At 40.2% G+C, this 11,294-nt stretch overlaps 1 long non-coding RNA gene across 1 annotated transcript; it reads right to left on the minus strand.

Moving 5' to 3' along the window:
* Positions 1-34: 34 nt before the first annotated feature.
* On the minus strand, positions 35-6,306 carry LOC148050251 (uncharacterized). The gene is made up of 3 exons (XR_015701367.1): positions 6,201-6,306; positions 5,765-5,843; positions 35-1,683 (listed from the first exon to the last, which is right to left on the minus strand). It is a non-coding gene; the product is annotated as an uncharacterized LOC148050251 (long non-coding RNA).
* Between the last annotated feature and the right edge of the window lie 4,988 nt (positions 6,307-11,294).

Genomic DNA, 11,294 nt, shown 5'->3' on the forward strand with positions numbered 1-11,294 from the left:
GCCGGCGCCGTCACCCGCGCCCTGCCCCGTAACTCCGCGCTGCACAGCAAACGATCGCAGGGTCGAATGAAAAAAGCCTGCGGCTGGATGGATGGCAGGCAGCAGCGAGGCAGGGCAAGGCGGCGAGCACCAAGATAAAACCTTTTAGCTGCAAGATGAGCGTATTTCATCTACATTAGTGAGGAATTACTTACAAACGTTGAATTTTCCAACGCTGGTTTTAGAGTCAAGCTACAGCCTAGAGCAGTGCCGATGGCCCAGCAAGCATTTGCTCACAGAAATAATTTTTCCATGTAGTTGCTCTCCTTAGACAGAGCCTACAGAGAGACGACAATGCCCTCCAACTGATGCCTTTAAACGATCTCAAAACCCTCCACATACTTGGTTTCCAATAAACTTTTAATAGCTGTCTTTAATGATTTGAATGTTGACTGAGCAGCAAGCTAAAGAGACTGAAGAGTGACCAAATAGTGATAATATGACTCAAGGCGGCAGAAGGAAAGAAGGATTTTCAGTGCATCGGCAGATTCAGATTGGCAGGTAGGCAGCATGTCACCTAGATCCAAGTCCCATCCAAGGATACATCCAATAACCAGGACTCTTGTGAGCTTTGCCAAGTGGATGAGCCTGCAGATTTGGGATCCTTCCATCAGCCTTTTGTGACAATTAAAGACACTGTATGTGCCTAACGCAAAGGCAAATCCAGAGCCACTCAATGCTGTCAGCGGAATTGTTAGTCCACATGTCTAACTGGAGCATCAAAATATCTTCATTAGTATGAAGATATTCAGTCATTCTCTTCCTCTATGTCATTACTGTGAAATTTCTAATTGCAGTGATGCTAGAGCCAATGATGTTAGGTCCAAAGAAGGTTAAAAAAAGCCCTCATTAACAGTTCATTTCAGTCTTTTTTTTTAGCACTGTTATTGCTCTTCTTTTGGATTTCAGACTACCTAGTCTAACAGTCCAAGTGCAACAGGGGAGGACAGGGAGGCACTAGTTTATATGAACCAAGCATGCCATGGTCCAAGATGAGTAGAAAATTCTAGAGGCGATACCAAAAGCAGCAGAGCCCTTGGCATACTATGGAGAATGCATAGTGTCCAAACAGTTGAGAAACGTTCCTAGTAGCCTTTTTTTTAACTGTTCAGTCAGTCCTCTCAAGCAAATGCCTTAGGCTGGACTAAGGACCTTAATCCCTGCAAATCACAAATAGATTGACCGGGATGTATCATTACTTAGCAATGCAGAAATCTCCTTGTGCAGAAAGCCCACAGTGTCCAGTTTGATGGATTGTGGAGGGGTCTGCTATTTCTTTCTTGGAGATTTTCTGGGGTATTTAGACAATGACTTAAAACCCGATGTATACATGTTGAAGGATTCTTGAACAACAGCTAACAACCTTTAATAATAGCGACTCCATAAATGTTATAGATGTTGACAGAGAATATGACAGCTTAAAAAATGAAAAAAAAAAAGAGCCATACTTGTAAGCAAAAGTGGGGAGTCTGTGCTTTTAGAACTCCGCATATGCTCTGCTAGGAGAAAATTTTGAGATGCTTACCTAGGGAGTTCAATCTCCTTCATGTCCGACGATCTCAAGAACTGCAGGATTTGGCAGGAAGTCAGGCCAAATAGCTTTCATGCGTGAAGTCAAACGCAGACCAGATGCTACACTTTTCACTGCAGGCATTTATTTCTCATTAGTATTTTCTCAATAAAACTCTGTTGCTTATCACAGTACAACTTCATACCCAACTGGTGCAAGATGCTGTATTTACTTTCTCGTAACTCATTTTCACTGCGTTAAGCTGTCTCTGGAAGCATTTTGCATCAGGATTCTCTGCATTCTTACATTAACCTGCTCAGCAGGAACACCCTTTAGCATCACACTTTTGAATGGACCTAAGCTAGAAATGGATCTTGCCATTTTTCTCCGATTGCCTTAATGAAGAGCACAACATGGCCTGCTATTATCTGTTGTATCTTCCTCTAAGCTGCTGGTTTTGTTAACTTTGAGTTATCAGGCTTATAAGGTTTTGAGAATTTTCTACTCCCACTGATAGCAAGAGAAAATGAGGACAGCAAGCATTAGGCTAATCCAATTCTAAATTTAACAAAAAACCCTCATGTTTTTCTTCCATCCTCATCCATCAGTCACTTAGAAGTATAGGCACGGGCTTTCAGCTGTAATCCATCTTCCTTATGTAACACAGCCAGAAAAGTCCATCTGGAGACCCCTCTGGCATGGTAGAAAAACTCCACATGGTTTAGCACTAAACCAGCTGACTTTTCCTCTGCTCTGCCTCCTTGCCAAGTTGTACTTACCAGATTTGAAAAGCCTGTGTGAAGAGATACGCCTTATTCGGATGATAAAGAATGGCGCGACACAATGGGTCTCTCAGCAAAGCAGGGCTGTGCTCACTCACCTCAATGTGGGCCACCTTTAGAGTGTCACCATCAAGAATCCTTTAAGGCTTTATAGCCTTTGAGTGAGACAAACAACAAAGGCTCAATAACACCGGACCTTAAAACAAAGTGATTATGTATCTTCCTAGTCATCTTGCTCTTGTAGTTGTACGCTACTGCATTCACTGGCTTTTGCATAATACTGTTACTGTGTGAGCTAGGGAACAACAACAAGGTGGGCAGTAGTTTTACACTGTTCTGCAGTGATGGAGCCCAGCATCAAAAGGTGTAATATACTCATTCTGCTGCTGGTGGTCAGCAGTATGTGGGAATGCCAGGTATTTGCAAATCGTGAGGCTTCATCAGTATTTCCTGAAACATGACTCTTTAAAAAAAATAAATCTACAGGCATTTTGAAAACAACTTCATCACATCTGTCAGTCCTCCTCCATTTCTGCAAGTGCTTTTGTGGATCCTGATGTCTCAGCAATGTTTAACAGATGTTATTATGGCGGCTCCTGCTTGTAGGTCTGGACTTTGATCTCAGTATTTTTGCTACAATGATCTCATTTGCTTTTCTATCTCACCAATGTGGCGAAATTCTACAGTGACATGCCCCTAAATTTAACATTTCCATTGGCATTGAAAAGATGGGTTATGTTTTTAACAAACCACATCTAAGGTTTGAATGATAGGAAACAGGTGATATCTATTAGTATTCCCCTGATAAAGGGCTGGTCAGTTCTGAAGTCATGAGCCCCGCTCTGCTCTTTCATCCTATTAAATATCATTTATAACTGCCACAGACTGAAATGGAAGCTTGCAGGTTAAGTTTGTAGGAAGGGTCTTTTAAAAATTTAGGAAGTAGCACTGTAAGGAAACTCCTTTGTTTTCTTTGTTTGGATTTATTGTGGAACAATGAAATGTTCCTCCAATTATTCCAACTGAATAATTCCAATAATTAAAGATTGTAACTTTTGTAAAGACTTCTGGATCTACAAATGTTGAATCTAATGGAAAATAATTAACAGACAAAAGCTAAAATTGTCAAAAAGGACTGCAATTTATATTTGTGCTAAATAAAATGAAGAAAAATAGGAAAGCAGCAATTAGAAATATTATCTATGCTTGTATACATAGATATAGGAGAAACTGATGATGGAAAACACAAAGAGTAAAGGGATAATGATTCCCTTGATCCCACCTGATGTTTCTACCTCAGTACAGGAAAGATTTTTAAAAAAACCAAATTCTTTCTGCATTTGAAAAGAAGGCAAATAAAGGGAATGTTAGATGTAGAGAGAAATCAAGCTCTGCTTTCTCTCTCTCTTTTCAGAAGCAATTTCATTTATTTAAGAACCAAGAGACAGAATTTTTATTCCCCTCTGGCTTGACACGTTTGTACAGTAGGTGGCAGTAAGAAACCTTATCAGTTTAACCCGTTGTTAGCAAAAGGGGTGGTTCCACTGCAGTGGGATCTCTCTTGGTTGTCACAGTCTGACTGAACTGAGTTGTTATCAGATTCCTCACCCACATACATTTTTTATTTGGTCTTGGTCAGTATGGTAGTTCTCAGAGTATTATTATTTGCTTATCAAATAAGGTAACACCTGCATAATCACAGTGTATGTACCATTTCAGTAACAGTGCTAACCCTACCAATGTGCACCAATAACATCCTATGCTAGGACAGTTAGGCCCAGCCAAAAACTAGGCATCCCTTCCCCAAAAGTTAAATAAATAGGTGCATACTCACAGCTTTATTTTAAGATTAAAATCTTCCCTGAGTTGTTTTTTTTTGTTATTTTTTTTTTTTCCCTAAACTAAGGTCATGGGTGGGTGAATTCTCCAACAACTTAGCTGAGAAACATTAATCAGGAACAAATATTTAAACATGTAAGATGTCTGGATCAGGAGAAAAAGTAGCATTAAAAACAGTGGGTCTTCAGACACTGAGATCAACATCTTTATCACCAGCTCTGCTTGAACTATGAATCAGATATTTGTTAATCTTAGCTACTTGAGGAGTTTAGTTAAACATGATGTACTTTTTCTACTACACAGGAGCACTGCTCCTGTTGTGGTCACACCAGCAGCACGGTCATCCCATGGGTCAGCCCATGTCCCATCACAAGTTAACAGACAGGGCAGCAGTGGTGGTCCTCAAGCTCAACTAGGACCCCCGCAGGGCTGGCCCTGCCCTCCCAGCAGCAGCTCATACCGGGAGACTTGTGCAGCACCACAGGCTGGCGACTTTATATTTTTTTTTCCCTGACACACACGCACCACAAAAGGAACATAACTCTCCTTAATTTACTGCATTTTCCTGTGTACTCAGGATGTGTCACCTGGGGATTGTTTACTTTCGATAAAATAGAATATGGAAGAGTTTTATAGTTACTGCCTTAGTTTTACAAGTTGCATGCAGTCTGACACAGTTCCTAGAAACAACAGGATGGGACTTTGGGAAATATTTTCCACGTCAGGGAAAGGAATGCTGAAAAGACCATGCTGTGGTTACAGACCAGCCAAAGGGTGCACATGTTTCTTTTTCTTCTTTGCAAAAACATTAGCTTTGAAACTCCAGTTTCTCAGTAGTGATTTCCTCATACTTTTAATTCAGGGCCTACTTTAAACCTCTTGGGACTCAGAGAAAAAATAATTGTCACCAGCTGAAAGTAAGTAATGAAGGAACATTTGTGAAATACATCAGTGTAAAAAAAGAAAACCACCCCCCCCCAAAAAAAAAAACAACCACACACACACAAAAAACCAAACCACCAAACAGAACCAAACCAAACAACCCCATACAGAATTATTTCCTGTTTTTCCTGAAGTTATTCTCCAGGCAACAATCTCTTCTGGTAGAAAACTGAGCACAGAGAGGACTGAACAATTTTGTCCTGGAGAATGGCTTCACATGTATCATTAGAATTCAGTTGCTGTGTATAACCTTTTTACCCTCTCCAGCTTTTCTCCCCACTTGGTGGGTAAAGGTACAATATACCATGGGAAATGATGGCTTGTGTAACCACTACTCACACAGTGCAATGGGTACCAGATAGCATCAGTGTCTTTGACTTTTCCATCTTTTCAGACTGAAGCATGTTGCTTCAAAACGAAGTAACAAATCACAGAAGGTGTAAAACACCTAAAAGATTAAACATATTAACCATAAGGTATCATTCTGAAACTCATATGCCCAAAGATATAGTTATGAAGTGCAGAGGTTAACCTCTCTTTCCACCCTTTCTACCCAAAATATAAAGCTCAACGAAATGAACAAGTCCCACACAACTATGCATGAAGAAATGTGGCAGTGAGAACCCTGGCTGCCTGACACTGACTGACTTACTCAGCAGAGAAACGGACCAGACAACTGCATTCAGTCATCCTGAAGTGCCAGGGTCGAGTGCCACCTCCACAGCAGGTGTCTACAAGTCAGGAAGAAAAACAACAGGCACATTTGCTTTGACAGATACATACAGGAGCAGGAGGAACATCCCTGTGTGTAGAATACAGTCCTGATTTGCATTTACTGTCTTTTATCTGTTCTTCTAGATAGAAGACTCTAGATCCTTCTCAGTATCTATTCTTCTAGTGATTTTTCCAAACCATTCAACATTATTTGAAGCTCCAGCATGTGTTTTTACCGATAACTATTGTCATAAGCAAATGCTTCTCTGCCGTTCACACCAAATACTCATCCAGCTATATGTGCATGGTGGTTGCCAGCCCATCTTCCACACACTCACTGCTATGACTATCCATTCTAGTGTGGTTTCACCTACCTGTGCTGCAATTACGCCTTCATTTTGCTCTGCAGACATGTTCTGTGCCACTAAAAATGCTCTTCGTGAGAACTGAGCGCAGATAGCTTGAGAAACTGCACAGGCTAGTAAAAAACAGGAAAAGGCCTCTTATCAAATTAGTAACATCTCGGATGTTTGGGTGGAGGCATTTGGCACTGGGCTTGCGTATTCTTACAGGAGTGAATCCATGCATACTACAAACTCCATTCCTTTGCTTCGTATTATTGTTCCCAAGTCGAGGCATGTTTCAAAAGACCTTCTCTAAAGATGTGTAAGTGCACAATTACTTCATGCTATATATATCAGTAAGAAGGGATTTTACCCTATCTCCTTTCCACACATGTAAAAATAAGAATAAATCAAGTTAATGGTATTTACACAGATTTGTGCTGCAACAGGATCATTGCAAAAACTAAAATAGCTATTTCTTTTGTACCTTTGCATGCAGAGCTATGGGAAACAACTAAGAAAATTTGGAAAACTTCACTAGTGAGGGAAAATGACTGCCTGGGATGACTGACTTCTGCAGTAAGCACTAAGTGTGGGACAGTTTGTCGTTCCTGCTACTTGGAATAACCCATCAACTGCTTGAGTGGGTAATACTATCATTTATTTCTTTGACCTTGAACCAAACTAAAACAATTTCCATGTTTTAGATGCTATATATACTTTCTGGTGTATAGCAGTGTATGTCAGGTACACATACACACACTTCCAGTTATACTTCAGTGTGATTAACATTACTCAGTAGAACAGTTTTACTACCTGCATACTCATCTTAATGTCTGCCACTCAGCTTGGATTCTTTTAATCCCTTCATCTCCAATAAAAACAATCTTGTAGTGAGATGGTAAGCAAGACACTGATACATGCCTCAGAAGAGAATCAAGCTCAAGGTGTACTGATGCTGAAGGGGAAGCTGTGCTCCATTTAATGGATGACGACATTTTTTCCAAGTGGTGTAATGAAAGCTAACAAGTTCCTGCTCGACTTGGTGCCTGTCAAATTTAAACAACAGGTGTGAGTAAAAAGCATTTCTTGTACGGACAGCTGGTGTTCTTGTAAATTCTCACACAGGAAAAAAAATAGAAACTAAGAGAAATCCCCGTTGTCCGAGAAATGCATCTATAACTGAAACAAAGTGACACACTTAGTTTTGCTGTTCCCACTGCAGTGGAGAGAGTAATTTCTTCATTACTGTTTCAAAGGCAAAACAGACATGGGGAAAAGAGGAACCGGGAAAACAGATTTCAGACCTTTCTGGTTTTACTGTAGTTTAAATAAGGAGTCTGTAATCTCCCACCTTTAATACAGTATGCAGGTGTTCTACTCAGATCAAAAAGAACTGTTCAGCGCCTTTGAACATCAGTCTCTTTCTTTAGAAACTGAAATACAGCATTGCAATCCTCACCGGGGACAGCCATTTGTTTTTCAAACCTACATACCAAATGTCACAGCAGCTAAAGGCTCAGCAGCTTTGATGCAAGAGAGAACTTCTCATTGTGCAATGACTCCATAAAGCTCGATTCTACAACACTGAGACTTTGCTCTAATGGAACTGTTTGCTTGACTAAGGCGTAGTCAAACAGGCAGGCCGTAGCTGTGTAGACTCTGTATATGTGTATGCCCAAAGTTGTATATGCACTTGTGTGGTTTGGTAAAATGACCTTCTTTAAAACAACTTAGCTAAAATGACACAGACCCCTATACAATTTGCACTCTAATTTAAACTTGGATTTTACTGATTTTCCTTAATTAAACCCGAACTGTTAATAGCAAGTGAATCACAAAAACAATGGATCCAGAGTAAACCCTTCCTATCAGCTCTTTTGCTAGCTGTAGTGCTCCTAATGCTAGCAGCACATCCACTGATGGGGAAGCAGAGGGAGGGGTCAATAACCTAATTGCTCAAAATGGCAATAATCTCTGCTTCTCCTCCAGACAGAAACATACAGGCCCGTGTGTTTTTTACTTCAATTTACAACAGTAAGTCTCAGCACAGAGCACCTCCCATGGATTAACAACCAGTTTGGGTCCCTTGGGCTGCCTCTCGTATCCACAATCCTTCCCACCCAGTTGTTAATCTCCAGGAAATAACTTGCACTCAGAGATGTGAATGTAATAAAAGCACACATACATTTGCTACATGTTTGCTAACTGCTGAAAAGCAGCAAAAAATGGTGGTTTTGTCTTTTTTTTTTTTTTTTTAAAGTGTCATAATTTCCTGGTTAAGGTAATTGATAATAAAGTCCTAGTATAGAGAAATTTAACCCAGATTCTGCCAGTGTGGTGAGAAACACTGAGAGAAAGGATTTTTATTGATTCTTACAGAAAAAGTTCCTGCATATTGTACTTTAAACCCAGATGAGGGGTAACAAAGATTTTGCTGCTACCTGGACTTTGCCAGCCACCTTCCTCTGTGGCAGAGGAATGCGGTGGCTGCAGGAACACAAGCAGAGGCTACAGGAGCCGGACAAGGCATAACTACATGGTAGCATTTAGAAGAGGAGGATTCATACTTCTGTAGATCACATTCATGCTGTCTATACCCTCCCGACTGGCCTTTAGCCCTTGTGCACAATTCTATCTTATCACTCCCCTTTCAGCTGCTTTCTCGCCTAGTTCTTCTTCTAGATACATTTTTTTTTTTCTGGACAGCCTGCACAAATTACATCATACCTTTAGCCTATTTTATAGTCTACGTGTGTACAATAAACAAATAAGGAAGTAGTACAGCAATCCAGATTAAGTGGAAAGAAGTCTGGCAGGCTCCTCCTTGCTGGCTACAGAAAACCATAATCCAGGAAAGATTTTGAAGCATTTTCCCAGGCTATTTCTCCAACTAGTACTGTTGTCAAGAGAAACATGCAAACTATTGGTGGACCTGCAAATAAATGCTCTATTTTTAAACTGGAAACTCACAGAGATCTCCCTGTTAGCATCAACATCAGTGTGTCCTAAGCAAGTTAAAACAACTTACCAGAGCTTTGCAGTTGCACCTTCCTAATTATTCTTTCACAAATTCTACTGTAGAGACACCAGACCTGCGTCATTTTCCTCAGTAGCATGGACAACTATCACTAGCAGGTTTTATCCAAAGAAACACTGTTTGCCACGAGCTTTGGCTGAGACAGATCACACAGACACTTCCTTGACATTTCTGCTTGAATCTCAGGGCAAAAAAATGAAAACATCAATGAAAGAAATAATCCCGAGAAGCAGATCATGGTCAGACCCTGGAACAGAAGGCATTCAAAATACTTTGCAGGACCATGGCCCCAAACACATTACATCCTTTTATACCCATGATCCATATATGCTTGCTGTACACAAATGAGAGAAATGTTCCCACAACCATGCATGCCAGTATGTTATGACATGTGGTAGTGTCAGTTGCAGCTAGGTCTGCAGGACTTTGTTTTGTTTTGGCTCTATTTTTTTTTTTTTTATGAAAAAGATGCTGTTTAATCTTTATCCAGCCATTCCTCAAATGAGCAATGAGACAGGAAGAAACCAATGCTGAGGTGTCCTTAAAGGCCATAATATTCAAATCCAAAATACTACGTAAGGTCCTTTCATTTCAGCACATTATGAGTCAAGAAATAACAAATGGGAAGGAATATTTTTTTGTGTGTCTGTAAGACTTCTATCTGCTTCTGTTTCCCATTCTTTCTGCTCTCATATAAATTATCTAACTGGGATATTTAGATTGCTCACTAAGCTGCTGTCATTGTGAGGGGTACCCTGCATTTATGCAATTCTCAGCAACAGCTTACAAATTGGCAAGGCTATGACTTACAGAAAACTAGATAGGTTCGCAACTGAAGCCAAGCAGATTATGCAAACTTGTACAGATTTTCCATACCTTGGAAAGAATACAACACACACTGAAGACAGTAAGCTACACAGCTCCCCTCTATTAAAAGGAACTATTCCTGTGTGCATTTTTGAAAAAAAACCCAAAACCTCCATGAAGATAAAAAGCATTATCCTTATTTTCTCTCATGATTTGACCTTGTTGCTGCAATTCCCACTTACTCTTTCACTGATGCTCCAGTTTTATTATTTAAAAACTCAGAAATAATAATAAAAAAAACAGCAAAATGAACACCTGAGGAAAAAATACTATTTTCCCAAGTGCTGAGCCATGTAAAAAGTATTTCCCCCCCCCCTTGTTTTTAAATGTTTTAGTTGGCTAATCACTTTCTTCTTACTTTCTTCTTTTGCTGCCACTAACAGACTACAGCAGTCATAGACAGCCCAGTGTAACAAATATTCCTACAATATTAACAGTACAGCTAAGTTTGCCAACTTAACCCAGATTTTGAGTAGCACCAATGACAGCAGAAATTGGTTAATATGCACAACACCTTACAGATTCAGATTTCTCACTCAGATGCTAGAGCTCTGAGAGGCACTGCTTTATAGGTGCAGGCTACTGCTTTAGCCTTGTTTCTTAATGAAAAGGGACTTGTATGTTTTTCTTATCTCTGTCTATCATCCCATTCAACAACTCTTGAACTGATTGACTGGTTTCAACCACACAGAACTCTAAAAGGAAAATTACGTTTCTGCAAGTTTTGTGAAGGTAAGGAACCATTAAGATAGAACGAGCATGCCTATGAGCATCCTGATGGAAGGAAAGGCACACCCTGCAGCATGCCTTGCATATTATTAGACATCAGAGAAATCCCATGAGGGAGCAGGAGACAACACAAATGCCTCAGCATCTGGAAAAAAAATTCATTGGAAGTTTACAACCAACCATGAGACATGAATCTGCAAGAAGGCAGGTTTTGCCAGTTCTGGTGTTCTCAGAACTACTCATTTCATTGAGAGAGGACAACTCACAACACCACCACGACAATTACATAGCACGGCTGCACAATAATGGTATATTTCAAACTGCCAAATGTGTTTTTGCATTGAAGAAAAGGGTGAGTACTCTCCAAACCAAGACACATACCTTGAGGAATGCTGAATGATGCAGGGTTCTGTAATTTAACATTTTAGAGTTAACATTTTGGGCAAAGTAGCTGCAAGAGGGAGAAACTCCCATTTGTTTGGAATGGG

Source organism: Nipponia nippon, unplaced genomic scaffold (genome assembly GCF_047370975.1).
Source record: "Nipponia nippon isolate SJK-2023a ecotype South Korea unplaced genomic scaffold, ASM4737097v1 scaffold_9, whole genome shotgun sequence".
In the NCBI taxonomy this organism is placed as follows: domain Eukaryota; kingdom Metazoa; phylum Chordata; class Aves; order Pelecaniformes; family Threskiornithidae; genus Nipponia; species Nipponia nippon.